This window comes from Gorilla gorilla, chromosome 18 (assembly GCF_029281585.2).
Source record: "Gorilla gorilla gorilla isolate KB3781 chromosome 18, NHGRI_mGorGor1-v2.1_pri, whole genome shotgun sequence".
NCBI classification, from domain to species: Eukaryota; Metazoa; Chordata; class Mammalia; order Primates; family Hominidae; genus Gorilla; species Gorilla gorilla.
In genome coordinates this window covers 76958186-76974504 of record NC_073242.2, presented here as the reverse complement: position 1 = coordinate 76974504, position 16319 = coordinate 76958186, and the positions used below count along the sequence as shown (strand labels likewise).

Here is a 16319-nt window from a genome sequence, read left to right as displayed (position 1 = left end):
ATGAGCATGGATGTTCTTCCATTAGTTTGTGTCCTCTTTTATTGCATTGAGCAGTGGTTTGTAGTTCTCCTTGAAGAGGTCCTTCACATCCCTTGTAAGTTGGATTCCTAGGTACTTTATTCTCTTTGTAGCAATTGTGAAAGGAAGTTCACTCATGATTTGGCTCTGTGTTTGTCTGTTAATGGTGTATAGGAATGCTTGTGATTTTTGCACATTGATTTTGTATCCTGAGACTTTGCTGAAGTTGCTTATCAGCTTAGGGAGATATTGGGCTGAGACAATAGGGTTTTCTAAATATACAATCATGTTATCTGCAAACAGTGACAATTTGACTTCCTCTTTTCCTAACTGAATATCCTTTATTTCTTTCTCTTACCTGATTGCCCTGGCCAGAACTTCCAACACTATGTTGAAAAGGAGTGGTGACAGACAGCATCCTTGTCTTGTGCCCGTTTTCAAAGGGAATGCTTCCAGTTTTTGCCCACTCAGTATTATGTTGGCTGTGGGTTTGTCATAAATAGCTCTTATTATTTTGAGATATGTTCCATCAATACCTATTTTATTGAGAGTTTTTAGCATGAAGGGCTGTTGAATTTTGTCAAAGGCCTTTTCTGCATCTGTTGAGATAATCATGTGGTTTTTGTCTTTGGTTCTGTTTATGTGATGGATTGCGTTTATTGATTTGCATATGTTGAACCAGCCTTCCATCCCAGGGATGAAGCCAACTTGATCATGGTGGACAAGCTTTTTGATATGCTGCTGGATTCAGTTTGCCAGTATTTTATTGAGGATTTTTGCATAGATATTCATCAGGGATATTGGTCTAAAATTGTCCTTTTTTTGTGTCTCTGCCAGGCTTTGGTATCAGGATGATGCTGGCCTCATAAAATGAGTTAGGGAGGATTTCTCTTTTTCTATTGATTGAAATAGTTTCAGAAGGAATGGTACCAGCTCCTCTTTGTACCCCTGGTAGAATTCAGCTGTGAATCCATCTGGTCCTGGACTTTTTTTGGTTGGTAGGCTATTAATTATTGCCTCAATTTCAGAGCCTGTTATTGGTCTATTCAGAGATTCAACTTCTTCCTGGTTTAGTCTTGGGAGGATGTATATATCCAGGAATTTATCCATTTCTTCTAGATTTTCTAGTTTATTTGCGTAGAGGTGTTTATAGTATTCTCTGATGGTAGTTTGTATTTCTGTGGGATTGGTGATTATATCCCCCTTATCATTTTTTTTTTTTTTTGAGATGGAGTCTCACTCTGTTGCCCAGGCTGGAGTGCAGTGGCGTGATCTCGGCTCACTGCAAGCTGCGCCTCCTGGGTTCACACCATTCTCCTGCCTCAGCCTCCCGAGTAGCTGGGACTACAGCTAATATTTTGTATTTTTAGTAGAGACGGGGTTTCACCATGTTAGCCAGGATGGTCTCGATCTCCTGACCTCATGATCAGCCCACTTCAGCCTCCCAAAGTGCTGGGATTACAGGTGTGAGCCACCGTGCCTGGCCCTACCATTTTTTGTTGCGTCTATTTGATTCTTTTCTCTTTTTCCTTTATTAGTATTGTTAGTGGTCTATCAGTTTTGTTGATCTTTTCAAAAAACCAGCTCCTGGATTCATGGATTTTTTTGATGGGTTTTTTATGTCTCTGTCTCTTTCTGTTCTGCTCTGATCTTAGTTATTTTTTGCCTTCTGCTAGCTTTTGAATGTGTTTGCTCTTGCTTCTCTAGTTCTTTTAATTGTGATGTTAAGGTGTTGATTTTAGATCTTTCTTGCTTTCTCTTGTGGAAATTTAGTGCTACAAATTTCTCTATGCACACTGCTTTAAATGTGTCCCAGAGATTCTGGTGTATTGTGTCTTTGTTCTCATTGGTTTCAAAGAACGTCTTTATTTCTGCCTTCATTTCGTTATTTACCCAGTAGTTATTCAGAAGCAGGTTGTTCAGTTTCCATGTAGTTGTGCGGTTTTGAGTGAGTTTCTTAATACTGAGTTCTAATTTGATTGCACTGTGGACTGAGAGTTTGTTGTGATTTCTGTTCTTTTACAGTTGCTGAGGAGTGTTTTACTTCCAATTATGTGGTCAATTTTAGAATAAGTGTGATGTGGTGCTGAGAAACGTGTATATTCTGTTGATCTGGGGTGTATAGTTCTGTAGATGTCTATTAGGTCTGCTTGTTGCAGAGGTGAGTTCAGGTCCTGGATATCCTTGCTAACCTTCTGTCTCATTGATCTGTCTAACACTGATGTGGGGTGTTAAAGTCTCCCATTATTATTGTGTGGTTGTCTAAGTCTCTTTGTAGGTCTCTAAGGACTTGCTTTATGAATGTGGGTGCTCCTGTATTGGGTGCATATATATTTAGGATAGTTACCTCTTCTTGTAGAATTGATCCCTTTACCATTATGTAATGGCCTTCTTTGTCTCTTTTGATCTTTGTTGGTTTAAAGTCTATTTTTTCAGAGACTAGGATTGCAACCCCTGCTTTTCTCTGCTTTCCATTTCCTTGGTAGATCTTCCTCCATCCCTTTATTTTGAGCCTATGTGTGTCTCTGCATGTGAGATGGGTCTCTTGAATACAGCACACTGATGGGTCTTGACTCTTTATCCTATTTGCCAGTGTGTCTTTTAATTGGAGCATTTAGCCCATTTACATTTAAGGTTAATACTGTTTTGTGTGAATTTGATTCTGTCATTATGATGTTTGCTGGTTATTTTGCCTGTTAATTGATGCAGTTTCTTCCTAGCATTGATGGTCTTTACAATTTGGCATGTTTTTGCAGTGGCTGGTACCGGTTGTTTCTTTCCATGTTTAGTGCTTCCTTCAGGAGCTCTTGTACAGCAGGCCTGGTGGTGACAAAATCTCTCAGCATTTACTTGTCTGTAAAGGATTTTATTTCTCCTTCACTTATGAAGCTTAGTTTGGCTGGATATGAAATTCTGGGTTGAAAATTCTTTCCTTTAAGAATGTTGAATATTGGCCCCCACTCTCTTCTGGCTTGTAGAATTTCTGCTGAGAGATCCGCTGTTAGTCAGATGGGCTTTCCTTTGTGGGTAACCCAACCTTTCTCTCTGGCTGCCCTTAACACTTTTTCCTTCATTTCAACCTTAGTGAATCTGACAATTACATGTCTTGGGGTTGCTCTTCTCCAGGAGTATCTTTGTAGTGTTCTCTGTATTTCCTGAATTTGAATGTTGACTTGCCTTGCTAGGTTGGGGAAGCTCTCTTGGATAATATCCTGAAGAGTGTTTTCCAACTTGGTTCCATTCTCCCCATCACTTTCAGGTACACCAATCAAATGTAGATTTGGTCTTTTCACATAGTCCCATATTTCTTGGAGGCTTTGTTCTTTTCTTTTTACTCTTTTTTCTCCAACCTTTTCTTCTCACTTTATTTTATTAATTTGATCTTCAATCGCTGATACCCTTTGTTCCACTTGATTGAATTGGCTATTGAAGCTTGTGCATGCATCACGTAGTTCTCATGCCATGGTTTTCAGCTGCATCAGATCATTTAAGGTCTTCTCTACACTGTTTATTCTAGTTAGCCATTCGTCTGACCTTTTTTCAAGGTTTTTAGCTTCCTTGCAGTGGGTTCGAACATGCTCCTTTAGCTTGGGGAAGTTTGTTATTACCAACCTTCTGAAGCCTACTTCTGTCAACTTGTCAAAGTCATTCTCTTTCCAGCTTTGTTCCGTTGCTGGTAAGGAGCTGCGTTCCTTTGGAGGATAAGAGGCATTCTGATTTTTAGAATTTTCAGCTTTTCTGCTCTGGTTTCTCCTCATCTTTGTGTTTTTATCTACCTTTGGTCTTTGATGTTGGTGACCTACCAATGGTGTTTTGGTGTAGATGACCTTTTTGTTGATGTTGATGCTATTCCTTTCTCTTTGTTAGTTTTCCTTCTAACAGTCAGGTCCCTCAGCTGCAGGTCTGTTGGAGTTTGCCTGGGTATCACCAGCAGAGGCTGCAGAACAGCAAATATCTCAGAACAGCAAATATTGCTGCCTGATCCTTCCTCTGGAAGCTTTGTCCCAGTGGGGTGGCCACCTATATGAGGTGTCTGTTGGCCCCTACTGGGAGGTGTCTCCCAGTTAGGCTACACAGGAGTCAGGGACCCACTTGAGGAGGCAGTCTGTCTGTTCTCAGTGTGCAAACACTGTGCTGGGAGAACCACTGCTCTCTTCAGAGCTGTCAGACAGAGACGTTTAAGTCTGCAGAAGTTGTCTGCTGCCTTTTGTTCAGCTATGCCCCGCCCACAGAGGTGGAGTCTAGAGGCAGTAGGCCTTGTGGAGCTGCAGTGGGCTCCACCCAGTTCGAGCTTCCCAGACACTTTATTTACCTACTCAAGCCTCAGCAATGGCGGACGCCCCTCCCCCAGCCAGGCTGCTGCCTGACAGATCAATCTCAGACTGCTGCACTAGCAGTGAGCAGGACTCCATGGGCTTGGGACCAGCGGAGTCAGGCACAGGAGAGAATCACCTTGTCTGCTGGTTGCTAAGACCTTGGGAAAAGTGCAGTGTTTGGGCAGGAGTGCCCCCATTTTTCCAGACTGTCTGTCATGGCTTCCCTTGGCTAGGAAAGGGAATTCCCTGACCTGTTGTGCTTCCCCAGTGAGGCGACACCCCACCGTGCTTCAGCTAGCCCTCCATGGGCTGCACCCACTGTCCAACCAGTCCCAGTGAGATGAACCAGGTACCTCAGTTGGAAATGCAGAAATCACCCGTCTTCTGCATTGATCATGCTGGGAGCTGCAGACTGGAGCTGTTCCTATTCAGCCATCTTCCATTTTAGTGTCTGCACTCAAGTATTTATTACAGCACTACTCACAATAGTAAAGCTGTGGAATCAATTTAAATATCCATCAGCAGAGAAATGAATAAAGAAAACCTGGTATACCTACACAATTAAATACAATTCATCCATAAAATAGAAGAAAATCATGTCATTTGCAGCAACATGAATAGAACTGGGGGTCATTATATTAAGTAACATAAGCCAGACACAGAATGACAAATTTTCATGTTCTAACTCACATGTGGGAGCTAAAAATGTTGATATCGTGGAGGTGAAAAGTAGAATAATAGATACCAGAGGCTGGGAAAAATGTCGGGGGCAGAGGATATGAAGAGAGACTGGCCAATGGTTACAAACATACAGTTAGGCAGAAGTGCTAACTGGGCAACACAGTGAGACTTTGTCAAAAAAACAAAACAAAACAAAAAACCATACTCCCTTCCCTCTCTTCAGAACACAAGTTGGCTTCTAGCCATATCTGTGTCTTCCAAATTGCAGTTCTTAAGACTCCAATAAACACCTTCTTATATTGGATTGCAGTCTGGTCTTTTACCTCTTTTGAGTTGACAATTACTATGTGGCAGGTGGCTCAGGTGCCCCTCTTCCTATTGCCCAGCCTCAGTTATTTCCCTCTTGCTGGCTGGATCTCACCTCAAGCACTCATAGACTTTTCTTTCTGCCCCAGGGTCTTCTCTAATGTCCTAGGATTCCACTACTTCTGAACCCATGTGTCACCCTTGAATGTGAGGTTAATGTTCCCACAGGAAACCTACAACCAATGGAGGTGTTGTGAAAGCCATTGTTTCTTCCCTCCGTGCTTCAGGCAGACTGCCCTTCGAGGCCTTCTGCAGGCTTCCCCAGAGCAGTGGGATCCAGGCCCTAGGGCCCACAGCAGTAGCCTCAGTGTTGCATGCTTACAGAGGTTTCTTCTCATCCCTGTCTCCCTCTCCCCAGCCTCTCACATCTGCTCCCTGGGATCAATTCCCAGATAAAGCCCTTCCTCCACCAAGTCTTGCCTTAGGCTCTGCTTCTGGGGAAACACTGGATGCTGAGTTCCAAAGTGGCCTGAGGAAGTGGGGTCACAGAGCTGTGACCTGGGTGGATAAACCAAGAGGCTTCCTGGAGGAAGTGAGCTCTCAATTGCATTTCAGAGGAGAGGTATGAGAAAAGTCCTTCTGGGCTGTGATTCCTAAAGAGCAAAAAAGCTGAGTCCACAGTGTCACAGTCTCACTGTGGGAAGATAGTGACAGTGGCCCCAGGTTTCTGGCTTCTTCATCCTCAGCTCTTCTTCAGAGAGACAGGATTTATAAGAACGCTTTTGCCTTCCTAATGAAAATCTAGCCTTTGAAGTCTTATTATACTCTAATGGGGAAAAAATACCTCAATTTCATTTTTTCCGGCGGTAAGAGCAGCGATATTAAATGATCTAATTTACCCATTTTGAATACCACTCTGGTCGCTAATGAAGATGCATCTGCGACATAATGTGTGGTTCACACACAGGGCGTTGCTACTCAGATGAACACTGTGCAGATGGTTTCATGCAATAGGAAAACATCGCATGCAAATTTAATTTTTGTGAATCAAATGCTGCTTTCTTCTGGACTCACACGATAGTTAGAGAATCACAGTTTCTGTTGGTCAGGGCCTCGGCAGACGGTTCCCCCATACTCCCCTCCCCACTGCCAGGTGGCCGATGGCCCATAGGTAAATAGGTGGACAAGGGAGGGCTCCTTGTGCTGGAGCCATGCAGCACAAGCTCTGGGCAAGCACAAGTTTTTAGTAGTGTGTAAATAATTGCTAAATGTATTAATAATCACAAATAGGCTACCTGCTCTGCTGGTAGTATGTCATCACAACTGTCCTATGAGGTAGGCATACTATTATTTTCATTTTCATAACTGGGAAACCTAAGGCTGAGAGGCTAAGTGAATTGCCTGGGGGTCACACAGCTACCACAGCCACCCACTTTGCCTTAACTCTACACTCCTTTCCAGGAGGAGAAATTAAAATCCAAACTTGAGTCCTATGATTCCAAAACCTATGTTTTTGCTACTATGTCATAGAGTTACACAAGCTTCACAAATGATATTATACACTTTTATCTGCTTATACTGATAGACAGTAGTGCCCCTTTATCTGTGATTTTGCTTTCCACAGTAACCCATGCTCAGCCACAGTCTGAAAATATTAAATGGCAAATTTCAGATATAAACAATTCATCAGTTTCAAATTGCTCAGTGTTCTGGGTAGCGTGATAAAATCTAGCACCATGCCACTCAGCCCCACCTGGGATAAGTACCATCCCTTTGTCCAGCATATCCACACCATGTAAGCTACCCACCTTATACAATGTGATTGTATGGGAAAAACACAAGACATGTAGGGTTCAGTACTATCCTGTGCCCCAGATGATAATGATTGAAATTGACAGATTATTCCATTAAGTGTAATCTTCAAATTGAGGTTTTCAGGAATAGCATGCAAGAAGACAGTATGTTAGAGATTTATTGTGCTTATGAACTATTTTTGTACAATTATTATTATTATTGTTATTTGAGATAGAGTCTCACTCTGTCACCCAGGCTGGAATGCAGTGGCGCAATCTCAGCTCACTGCAACCTCTACCTCCCAGGTTCAAGCTATTCTCCAGCCTCAGCCTCCCGAGTAGCTAGGATTACAGGCAAGTGCCACCGCGCACCACTAATTTTCGTATTTTTTAGTAGAGATGGGGTTTCATCATGTTGGCCAGGCTGGTCTCAAACTCCTGACCCCAGGTGATCCACCCACCCCACATTGGCCTCCCAGAGGTCTGGGATTACAGGCGTCAGACACCACGCCAGCCTGTGCAATTATTCATCAGCTACCTTGGTAGTTCTAGCTGCGGTTTCAGGCATCCACTACTGAGGGTCTTGGAACGAATCCCCCAGGGAGAAGGGGGCACTGATGTGTACAGTAGTGGCTGTGTTAGTTGACGCTCAGGGCATATTAAAATGTTAGAAAAATTTCTTCACTGAATTCTTCTATCTGACCTAGTGCCCATCACAAGTGAGATTTATGATCTATGTTCTCTATGCTCCTTTTCTTCCACTCATCCTGGAGACATGGTAGATTAAGATGGAAATAATGATATAGGCAGAATTTCGAGAGAAAAACTCATTCCACAAGAGCTGGGGGGTTATGCCAAAAAGTTAACCACTGGGGACACTACCTTCTCAGAGAAAATCCATTATTCTAAGAGCAAGGCCCTGGGCATTTGGCCCTGCTTTAGACAAACTTGTCCTCATGAGCCATCAGCTGCCTTGGTGCTTCCAGCTTCCATGGCAGCTTGGCACGTATTCCTCTCAAATTCATCATTTATGTAATAAATCCCAAATGAGCTCCATTTCAAATGTGAATACACGAGGTGAACAAATTAATGATGAAAATTCATCTCTGAATATATTTATTTGTAATGATACATAAAGTCTGGTGTTTAAAAGAAACAATTCTCTAAGCAAAAAGGTACCCTTCACAATGTGAATTGTCGGAAGGCTAACTCCAAAGCAGAAGCAGCGCAGTATTTTTCTGCATATTAAATGCACAATCAAAGAACCATCTGCCCCAGATGATAATGATTGAAATCGACAGACAATTCCATTAAGTATAATCTTCAAATTGAGACTTTCAAGAACAGCATGCAAAAAGATGGTATGTGAAAGATTTATTATGCTTACGAACCATTTTTGTACGATTATTCAGAACAGACTGGGAGTAAATTATTTTATAAAATGTACTTGAAAATGAGTGTGTACATTTAGACCTTTAAAGCGTAATCATTTACTAAAGAGCTTCTAACAACCTGCCCTTTTATTTGGCATACAGTTTGTGTTTTAAAATGTCAGCTAAGTATTTCTTTGTTTAGGGATTTTTTTCAAGCATTTCTATAAGAAATGGAAAACAAAATGTGACTGCGAATTCAGTAAAATTACATCCGGAGGGACAGTGAACTCTCTGGGTGTGCTGTCCCCATTTTATAAATGGTGCTCGATGAAACAATGGAGGAGGTTGGTGTATTTTAAATATGGATGAGAAATAAGTAAGACAGGCACTAATGTCTTTATAGATTATTTATGCTGCCCTAATCTCACGCTTTCAGAAACTTTTAGCCACACTCTTACACCATAATTCAAGCTAAACTTCATTATCTTTCATATCTGTTCTCCTAGCGATCTTTCTTATGCCTTTGTTTCTTCAAGCAATTCAGACACTTCGCATTACCTCCTTCACTCCCTCACTTTGATCTTGTAGGACTTCAGGGTAATGCAGCATATTTCTCCTTCCTCTGAGAAGCCAGCCCCGGAATATTTGGATTTTATATGCACAATTATACCCTCGAATCTGGTCCACCTGCCTGTCTTCTCTTTTTGATAGCATGTTCTTTTTCATGGGGGAAGACCAAGGCAAAGGGGAGAGAAGGGCTACGTGGTATTTCTGCTGTTATGGCCAAGAAATATTTCAGAGTCTCTTGTTCTCTGTCCCATCCCCCTCTCGTGAATTCTCAGGGAAAGGAGGAAGACTTCTTACAAATCTAGCTTTTGGCAAACCTTTTGGAGGCTTACCACTGGCTACAAAATAAATTCTGCTAGAATGAAATATCAGCCTAACTAAGAGAAAATGAAGAGGTAAAGCGAATTAGGAGTTGTTGTACCATCAGAGACAGACATGAAGAAGGAGCCAGATTATTAATATTTTTTGTTTAATATTTAACAAACCAAGGCTCTACCCCTGCCAAAATTACTCCCCAAGTGTAAATCCGGCCCAGATGGAATGGGAGGTTTCTTTTCCCCACTGCAACATCTGATTTTTATTATTCTCTTTGCCACTCAAGAAATTGTCATGCACTCCAAATTTACTCTCTTCTCTATCTATCCTAGTATACCAAAACTCATCCTGTCCTTTACTTTGCCCTTGGGTTAAATACATTTCCAGTCCTTGAATGAATGAGTTCAAAGTATTTGCCACAGAGCTCACAAGTCTCCTGCTGTTTTCTCCTCCTTTGTCTAATGGTGACTTCAGATGCAGGGAAAGAACAGGGGTTTGTGACCAAATCAGAAAGCACTAATGAAAGCAATGCAGAGATCAGTTGGGGAAACCGAGGCCCAGAGAAAATGCAGCTAAGCCAAGGTCACATAGTCAGCATGCAGCAGATCTAGGGTCAGCCAATGTGAGGTGGAGATACATGAACTCTGAGGGCTGGCTACCAGGAATCCCAGCCTGGTTCTACTGCTTGCTAGCTGAGTATCCTCTTAAAGCCTCAGTTTTCCCACCTACAAATTGGGGTTATTAATTGATACTTGTGATAATTCTATGGGTAATATAGGAATAGTTCAACTAGTTATAGTTAGGCTCAATAACTGAGACCATGCACATTAAACTAACAAAAGACAGATTAGCAAGAGAAAAATTATGTGGATTATATTGATATTAATATTTTTATGTTTATAGGTACCTCTCATAGAAAAGGAAGTGATAATCCAAAGATGTAGTTAGGCCTGAGAGCTTACATACCATTTTAACAAAGAGTGATAAATGTGTGAAGTGACTGGACAAAGGAAAAGAGTTTGGGTTTTTAGGGGTGGTAAATTCTGGAAAGGTAATTATACAGGGAAAACTAAAGGAAGAAAAGGATTATTTCAGTAAGGTTTGTTTGTGCAGATTCAAGTCAGTGCCATCTCCCATGATAAGAGTCTTCTATTTTTGGTATGGGAGAAATGAGGGGGACACCTTCACAAATGGAAATTTATGCCCTGCATGTAGGCAGAAAGGAGGAGGATAGAGACCTTTGTTTGCATCTGCTGTTTTTGAATTGCCTTCAGCTCAAAATAATCTTCATGCTCAAGTGGCATATTTGGGGGTTGCATACTCTGAATCCCTTTGCAGTGTTAATGATTATACTAACAGAGTGATTAATTACAGAGTGATTATTCACCCAATAAAAGAATCTCCTCTTTACCCAAATGTTGCTACTATGGAACTCAATTTTCCTTTCTACCACCCTAAGATTTAATGTGCCCACTTACTATTCTGTCTCTAAAATTTTTATTCTCCCTATTCAAATTTGAGAATAAATGTTAATGAAGCAATCTGCCACTCCTTCTGCCCAAAGTGTTCTCAAAGACATTAAATAATATTCCCTATTGCCCTTGGTGATTGGCCACATAACTAAAAGTAAAAGGGAGGGGGCAGAGAAGGGTCAAAGAAGGAAGGAAAGGGAAAATGCACATAGTAGGAAAGGAATGGCACAGGAAGTGCCCTTCTGGATAGAACTTTCTATCCAGATGGATAGTTCTATCCCATCTGGATAGAACTTTTCAAAAACCATTTAATCCAACCCTTCTTATTACGTTTGAAGACACTGAGGCACAGAGAGAGATGGGTCTCCATAGTGGCAGAGACAGGTTATGAACCCAGGATCCACTTTCTCAAATTTTCCTCTGCCTAGAATGCCTTTCATTCTGAACCACTGTCCCAATATCACCCTCTGCCAAGTTAATGTCTATTAATTTTGAAATCTCAGCTCAAACATACTTTCTGGCAAGTCTTCCCTAACCTATCCCCTTCGTATCTGATCCAGGTTCCCCTAATGCACTCTCAGAGCACCTGCCAAGGTGTTTCTTCCCCAGTTCCCCATTCTCCACCCACCACCCCGGGCACATAATCGGCACTCCATAAACTCATGAGTCAATTAGCGAGGTGCAGACACGAAGCATGTGCTCTATGTGGGATGCCTTTCACTACAGCAAAGAAACATCTCCATACAATTCATTCATAAAGCAAGGGACAGAAATAGCTTCCATTCATGCATCTTTCAATAGGGAGATTCACACAGGATTCATTAAAGGAAACTTTTAATTGTGGCATTTACTCCTGCAGAGTCAATGTAGCTCTTTCTCTCTAGTCAGCTCCTTCTTTCAAGGCAAGCCCTGCTAGAGAGGACAAGAACTAATAAGCAAATTCCATGAATTGTTCTAGTGCTTTATTTTTTCTCTAACTCTTGCTGTTATCACCCCAGACATACTTTACGTGGAACAAGTTGATTAAAACATAAAGTGAAAATTCACTTTCTCTTAGGCTCTGCACTGTTTCGTTATTGGGATATAAAAAGATCCATGTGGCTTAACTAAATCCAAAAAAAAAAAATCCATCTCACGCTGTCTTATCTTCAGCTCTAAAGTTTAAGCTCCTTGCTGAGAAATGTGAAGCAAGAGAACTGACATTAATTGAGTTCCTACTATACTCCAAGCACTCGGCAAGAAAATCTTCATCATTTATTCATTCAGGAAATACTTGGGTACCAGGCACTGTTCCAGGAACTGGGGAGACAGCAATGGAAAAATAATAACTCCTGTTATCATGGAGTTTTGTTGTTGTTTGTTTGTTTTTAAGACAGGGTCACCCAGACTGGAGTGCAGTAGAGCAATCATGGATCACTGCAGCCTCAAACTCTTAGGCTCAAATGATCCTCCCATCTCAGCCTCCCGAGTAGCTGGGACTACAGGCACAATCACATGTCTCGCCTTTTTTTTTTTCATAGAGATGAGGTTTCTTTATGGTGTCCAGACTGGTCTCAAAACACCTGTCCTCAAATGATCCTCCCTCCTTGACCTCTCAAAGTGCTGGGATTACAGGTACAAGCCACTGTGCCCAGCCTTCATCAGAGTTTTCAGACAGACAGGAAGCAAATAGACATATCACATAACGTCAGATAGGAATTATGGCTATGAAGAGAAAGAAAGTAGGTTAAAGAATTCGGAGTGATAGGAGATATTTCAGGCTGGAGGGCAGGAAAGAACTCTTGCGGAGATGCCTCTGGAGGAGAGACTTGATTAATGTGAGCAAAAGGCTTGTGATTATTGGAAGCAAAACTGTTCCAGCCAGAGGAAGCAGCCAGCACAAAGGTCCTGAGGCAGGAAGATGCTTGGGAGGCTGGAGATGCAAGGAGGAGGCCAGCACACTGGGAGCACACAGAGCAAGGCAGCAAAAACCAGACAGATGGACAGAGAGGCAGACAAAGGTCAGATCGTGTAGCAGCACAAAGAATTTCAAACTCTATTCCCAATTTCATAACAACCCTTTGAAGGGTTTTGACTGAGGCCATGCGGCGATCTGACTTTCTTTATACATGGTTGTGTTTTATTTAGTCTTCAAAACTATCTTATGAGATAAGCAGCATTAACCTCACTTTACAGATGTAGGAAGTGGGAATGAGGGAGATTAAACATCTTGTCCCAGTTTATGCTGCTGGTAAATGGTAGATTTGTAATTCCAATTTAAAGTGGTGTGATTCCAAACCCCAGGCTCTTCACATCACCCCATGCCATCTGAGGACAGGAACTGTGTCTGGCATGACCCTGAAACATGATCAGAGTACCCAGCACGTGGCCACTGCCTGGTAAGTATTTTCTAAATGAATACATAAGACTCAACTCAAACTCTGCCACATTCCTGCAATGCCTGGGCGTTTGGGTCATTGACATGGCAAATATGGAGAGTACAGGGATTTTTACAATCCAAAAGAGAATGGCAAAGAATTAAGATGTTTTGATCTGTGCTCTATTTTGGGCAATAATTACCCTTCCATGGAAAAACATAACTTTTTTTCAGTGATTCCATTTTTTACCCCACTTGATACATTATCTCTTCTACATAAAGAGTTCTGCGTGCGCACACATGTCAACGCTATAACAGACAATCATCTTGCCCTTTCTAATAGTCCAAGGGTCTGTTGGAAATGACGTGCACTACAATTTAGCTGAGTGTTGAGTTTGCTCCTAAAGGCTATTCACATGCATATATCACGTCAAGAAGAGTAAACGTGAATGGATCCTATGCCTGTTCTCCTTCCTACACTCAAGTAACCCACCATGTAGCAGCAACTTTTTTTCACCCTTTCCCAGGGGTAAACTGAAAGACAAAAGACCATTTTCAGGTGAGTACCTATTATATACCCCTCTACTGACTCACAGCTCCCCACTGAATACCCCAAGGCTACTCCCTCGCAGCCATTCATACAATTAAGATGACTAAAGAAAGGAACTTGCATGTGCCAGCCTCTCCTCCCTACTGAATGCGCTGGTGAGCAGAGCCTCAAGCCTGCCCTGGCTCACAGGAGCCTCTCAGGTTCCTCAGGTGGAAGAGGCCAGGCACATTCTCACGCAAATATGAAATAGAAGAAAGGCACTGAAGGAAGCAAACCAGAGGTTCTAAGAGCTTTCCAGCCTGACCTCTTCTGGCGTGGAGGCACAGAGGCTTCTCTGATGACTGGTGACAGAGGATGGGTGGACACTGAGGAGATGAAGGGGGGAAAGGAGCAGCATTCTAGGCTTGGAGCTTTCTCGGGGCTCTGAAAAGCACAGAATCAAAGTGTGCAGAAGGCTAGCGTGATGGGTCACAGGGTCAGGGAGGGGGCTGCGGGTGGGAGACAGGGACTTTTAGGTTATGATCCTAACATCTCCTTTACGCCCCCAATACTCACAATACTGGGTGTTGACTCAGCCTCCATAGGAGATATCACAATGAGTGAGTGAAAACAGGCTCAGGAAATCCTCAGAGCTCCCAGGGTGTCTAGACACAGGGATTCTATAATCCTGCCAGGAAAGTGGGTGGGAGAGGGATTTGCAAAGAAAACCATTAACATCACTTCCCCAGGGCGAGGAACTCCAGGTGAGGCTCTGGGGGAACCTGACTATGTGCAGTCGTTTACAGCCTGGGTCTCCTGGAGCCTATGAAATGAGAAGCAGTCATTAGCACAGCAAGCGGCCCTCATCCTTCCTTCTCGATAATAACACTGTCACCAGAGGATGGAAAATTACCCTGACGTCTCTGTATCTCCAAATTGCACTTCAGAGACAGACTGCATAAGGCAAACAGACCCTGAGTGAAAACCTCCTGGCTAGACTTCCAAGCCAAGGCCTAATAAATAACCCTGAAATATACAAAGTGATGGCAGCTTTGCTCTGTGGCTCGTGGCTTCTGCCCTGGGAAGGACCATGAATTTCAGCATCTGACAGATGGGGTCAGAAAGTGGAGTCTGCCCGGTGGGTTGAGGATCTGCAAATTAACCCCATGGTGGTGGTTTCAGAACAAGTGTGCCTGCTCAGGCAAAGACTAACCTCTAAGAAAGGAGCAGGCCCAGAGGTGAGGCCCCCTGGGCGTGAAAGAATCAACCCCAGTCCACAAAGTCCAGAGATGAGACATCCTGCCTGGAGGAGGGAGCCCTGTGCATCGCAGAATCAAAGAAGCCAAACAGGATCTTTAGTGGTGACCGAAAATGCTCATGAGGAGAAAGGCTGCATGGCATTAAGTGAATCCCATTGAAAGGTACAAAATTTTCATAGTCTGTATTTTTCTTTCTCTGTCAAAAACACCACAATTTGCCAAAGCACTTTAGCAGTCATTTGTAAATTGGTCTGCCAGGGTCTCCATGAGAATGTTAAATGACAACAAGAAGAAATCAATATCTCATCACTGACGCGGGGCTGGGCATTCAAGTGAAATACAAGATTCAAAGTACCGATAGAAGGATGCAAGCATGTTGATCTCCTGGGAGGAAAAAAAGTTAAACAAAAGGTGACAAATGCCAAGCTAGAGAGACTCATCTAAATAGCTAATGCAAATAAATCCAACATAGACAGCTATAGATGTTGAAGCTTTTTTTTTAAATTAGATTTCTTCAGGGATTACTGATAAGCATCACATCAAAAAAGATGATCAAGAATAAATTGGTTCTCAAGCAATGGCTGCAAAAAAAATTGTGATGTGAAAATAAACAAAATATTCCTAATGTGAATAATTTAAAAATATAAACTTTGGAAATAGGAAATTTACAGAGTTTACTACAAAATCTGTATCCTAGAAGAGGTATTGCATTTAGAGGTAAGAGGCTGCATATAGGAAACCAATAATTGTTAGCATTTATCAAGTATTAGTTATGTGCCAGGTACATAACTAATAAGTGACTTTTTGTAAGTAGGTGGGTTTTTTGTGAACACTCAGTGAGCTCTACGGAGTATGTACATTTATAATCCTTATTTTGTAGATGAGGAAATTATGGCACAGAGAGGTTAACTATCTTATCCAAGATCACACGGCAAATCAGATCTAGGATTCCTGTCTCAGTTCCAGAGTTGTTGCTATTTGACTCTACTTTTTATAGGTGTCTATCCATTTGGCTTAGGAGAAAGGGAGTTTAAGAAGGACTAGCTACAGGTTCTCACTAGAACAAGAAAGAAATGGCTTAAGAGCTTTATCCAAATAAACTTTTTTTTTCTGGGAAGAGAGAAGGTAGGCATCATTTTGGGTGTGGCCGTCACCAAGGCTGAGTTTTGTTTTTGTTTTTGTTTTTGTTTTTCCCTTGATGCCTTTTCAGAGGCTTTAAGGTTCTGGCTGGAACTTCAAAGAGAATCCTGGGTTTTCTCTAAATACAGTTATATTTAGCAAAATAAATAAATAAACATGAATTGGGGAACAAGAGTCAGAATAATCACTTTCAC

At 42.1% G+C, this 16319-nt stretch overlaps 2 long non-coding RNA genes across 2 annotated transcripts in view; one reads left to right on the top strand and one right to left on the bottom strand.

Annotated features, from left to right (window-relative positions):
* LOC115931081 (uncharacterized) overlaps positions 1 to 16319 on the bottom strand; it is a 48715-nt gene that overhangs the window by 6755 nt on the left and 25641 nt on the right. The window lies entirely within an intron of this gene.
* Positions 14458 to 16319, top strand: part of LOC109023605 (uncharacterized) — a 36801-nt gene continuing 34939 nt past the window's right edge. The window contains exon 1 of the long non-coding RNA XR_002003026.3: positions 14458 to 15147. This is a non-coding gene — a long non-coding RNA (uncharacterized lncRNA). The remainder of the gene's footprint in view (positions 15148 to 16319) is intronic.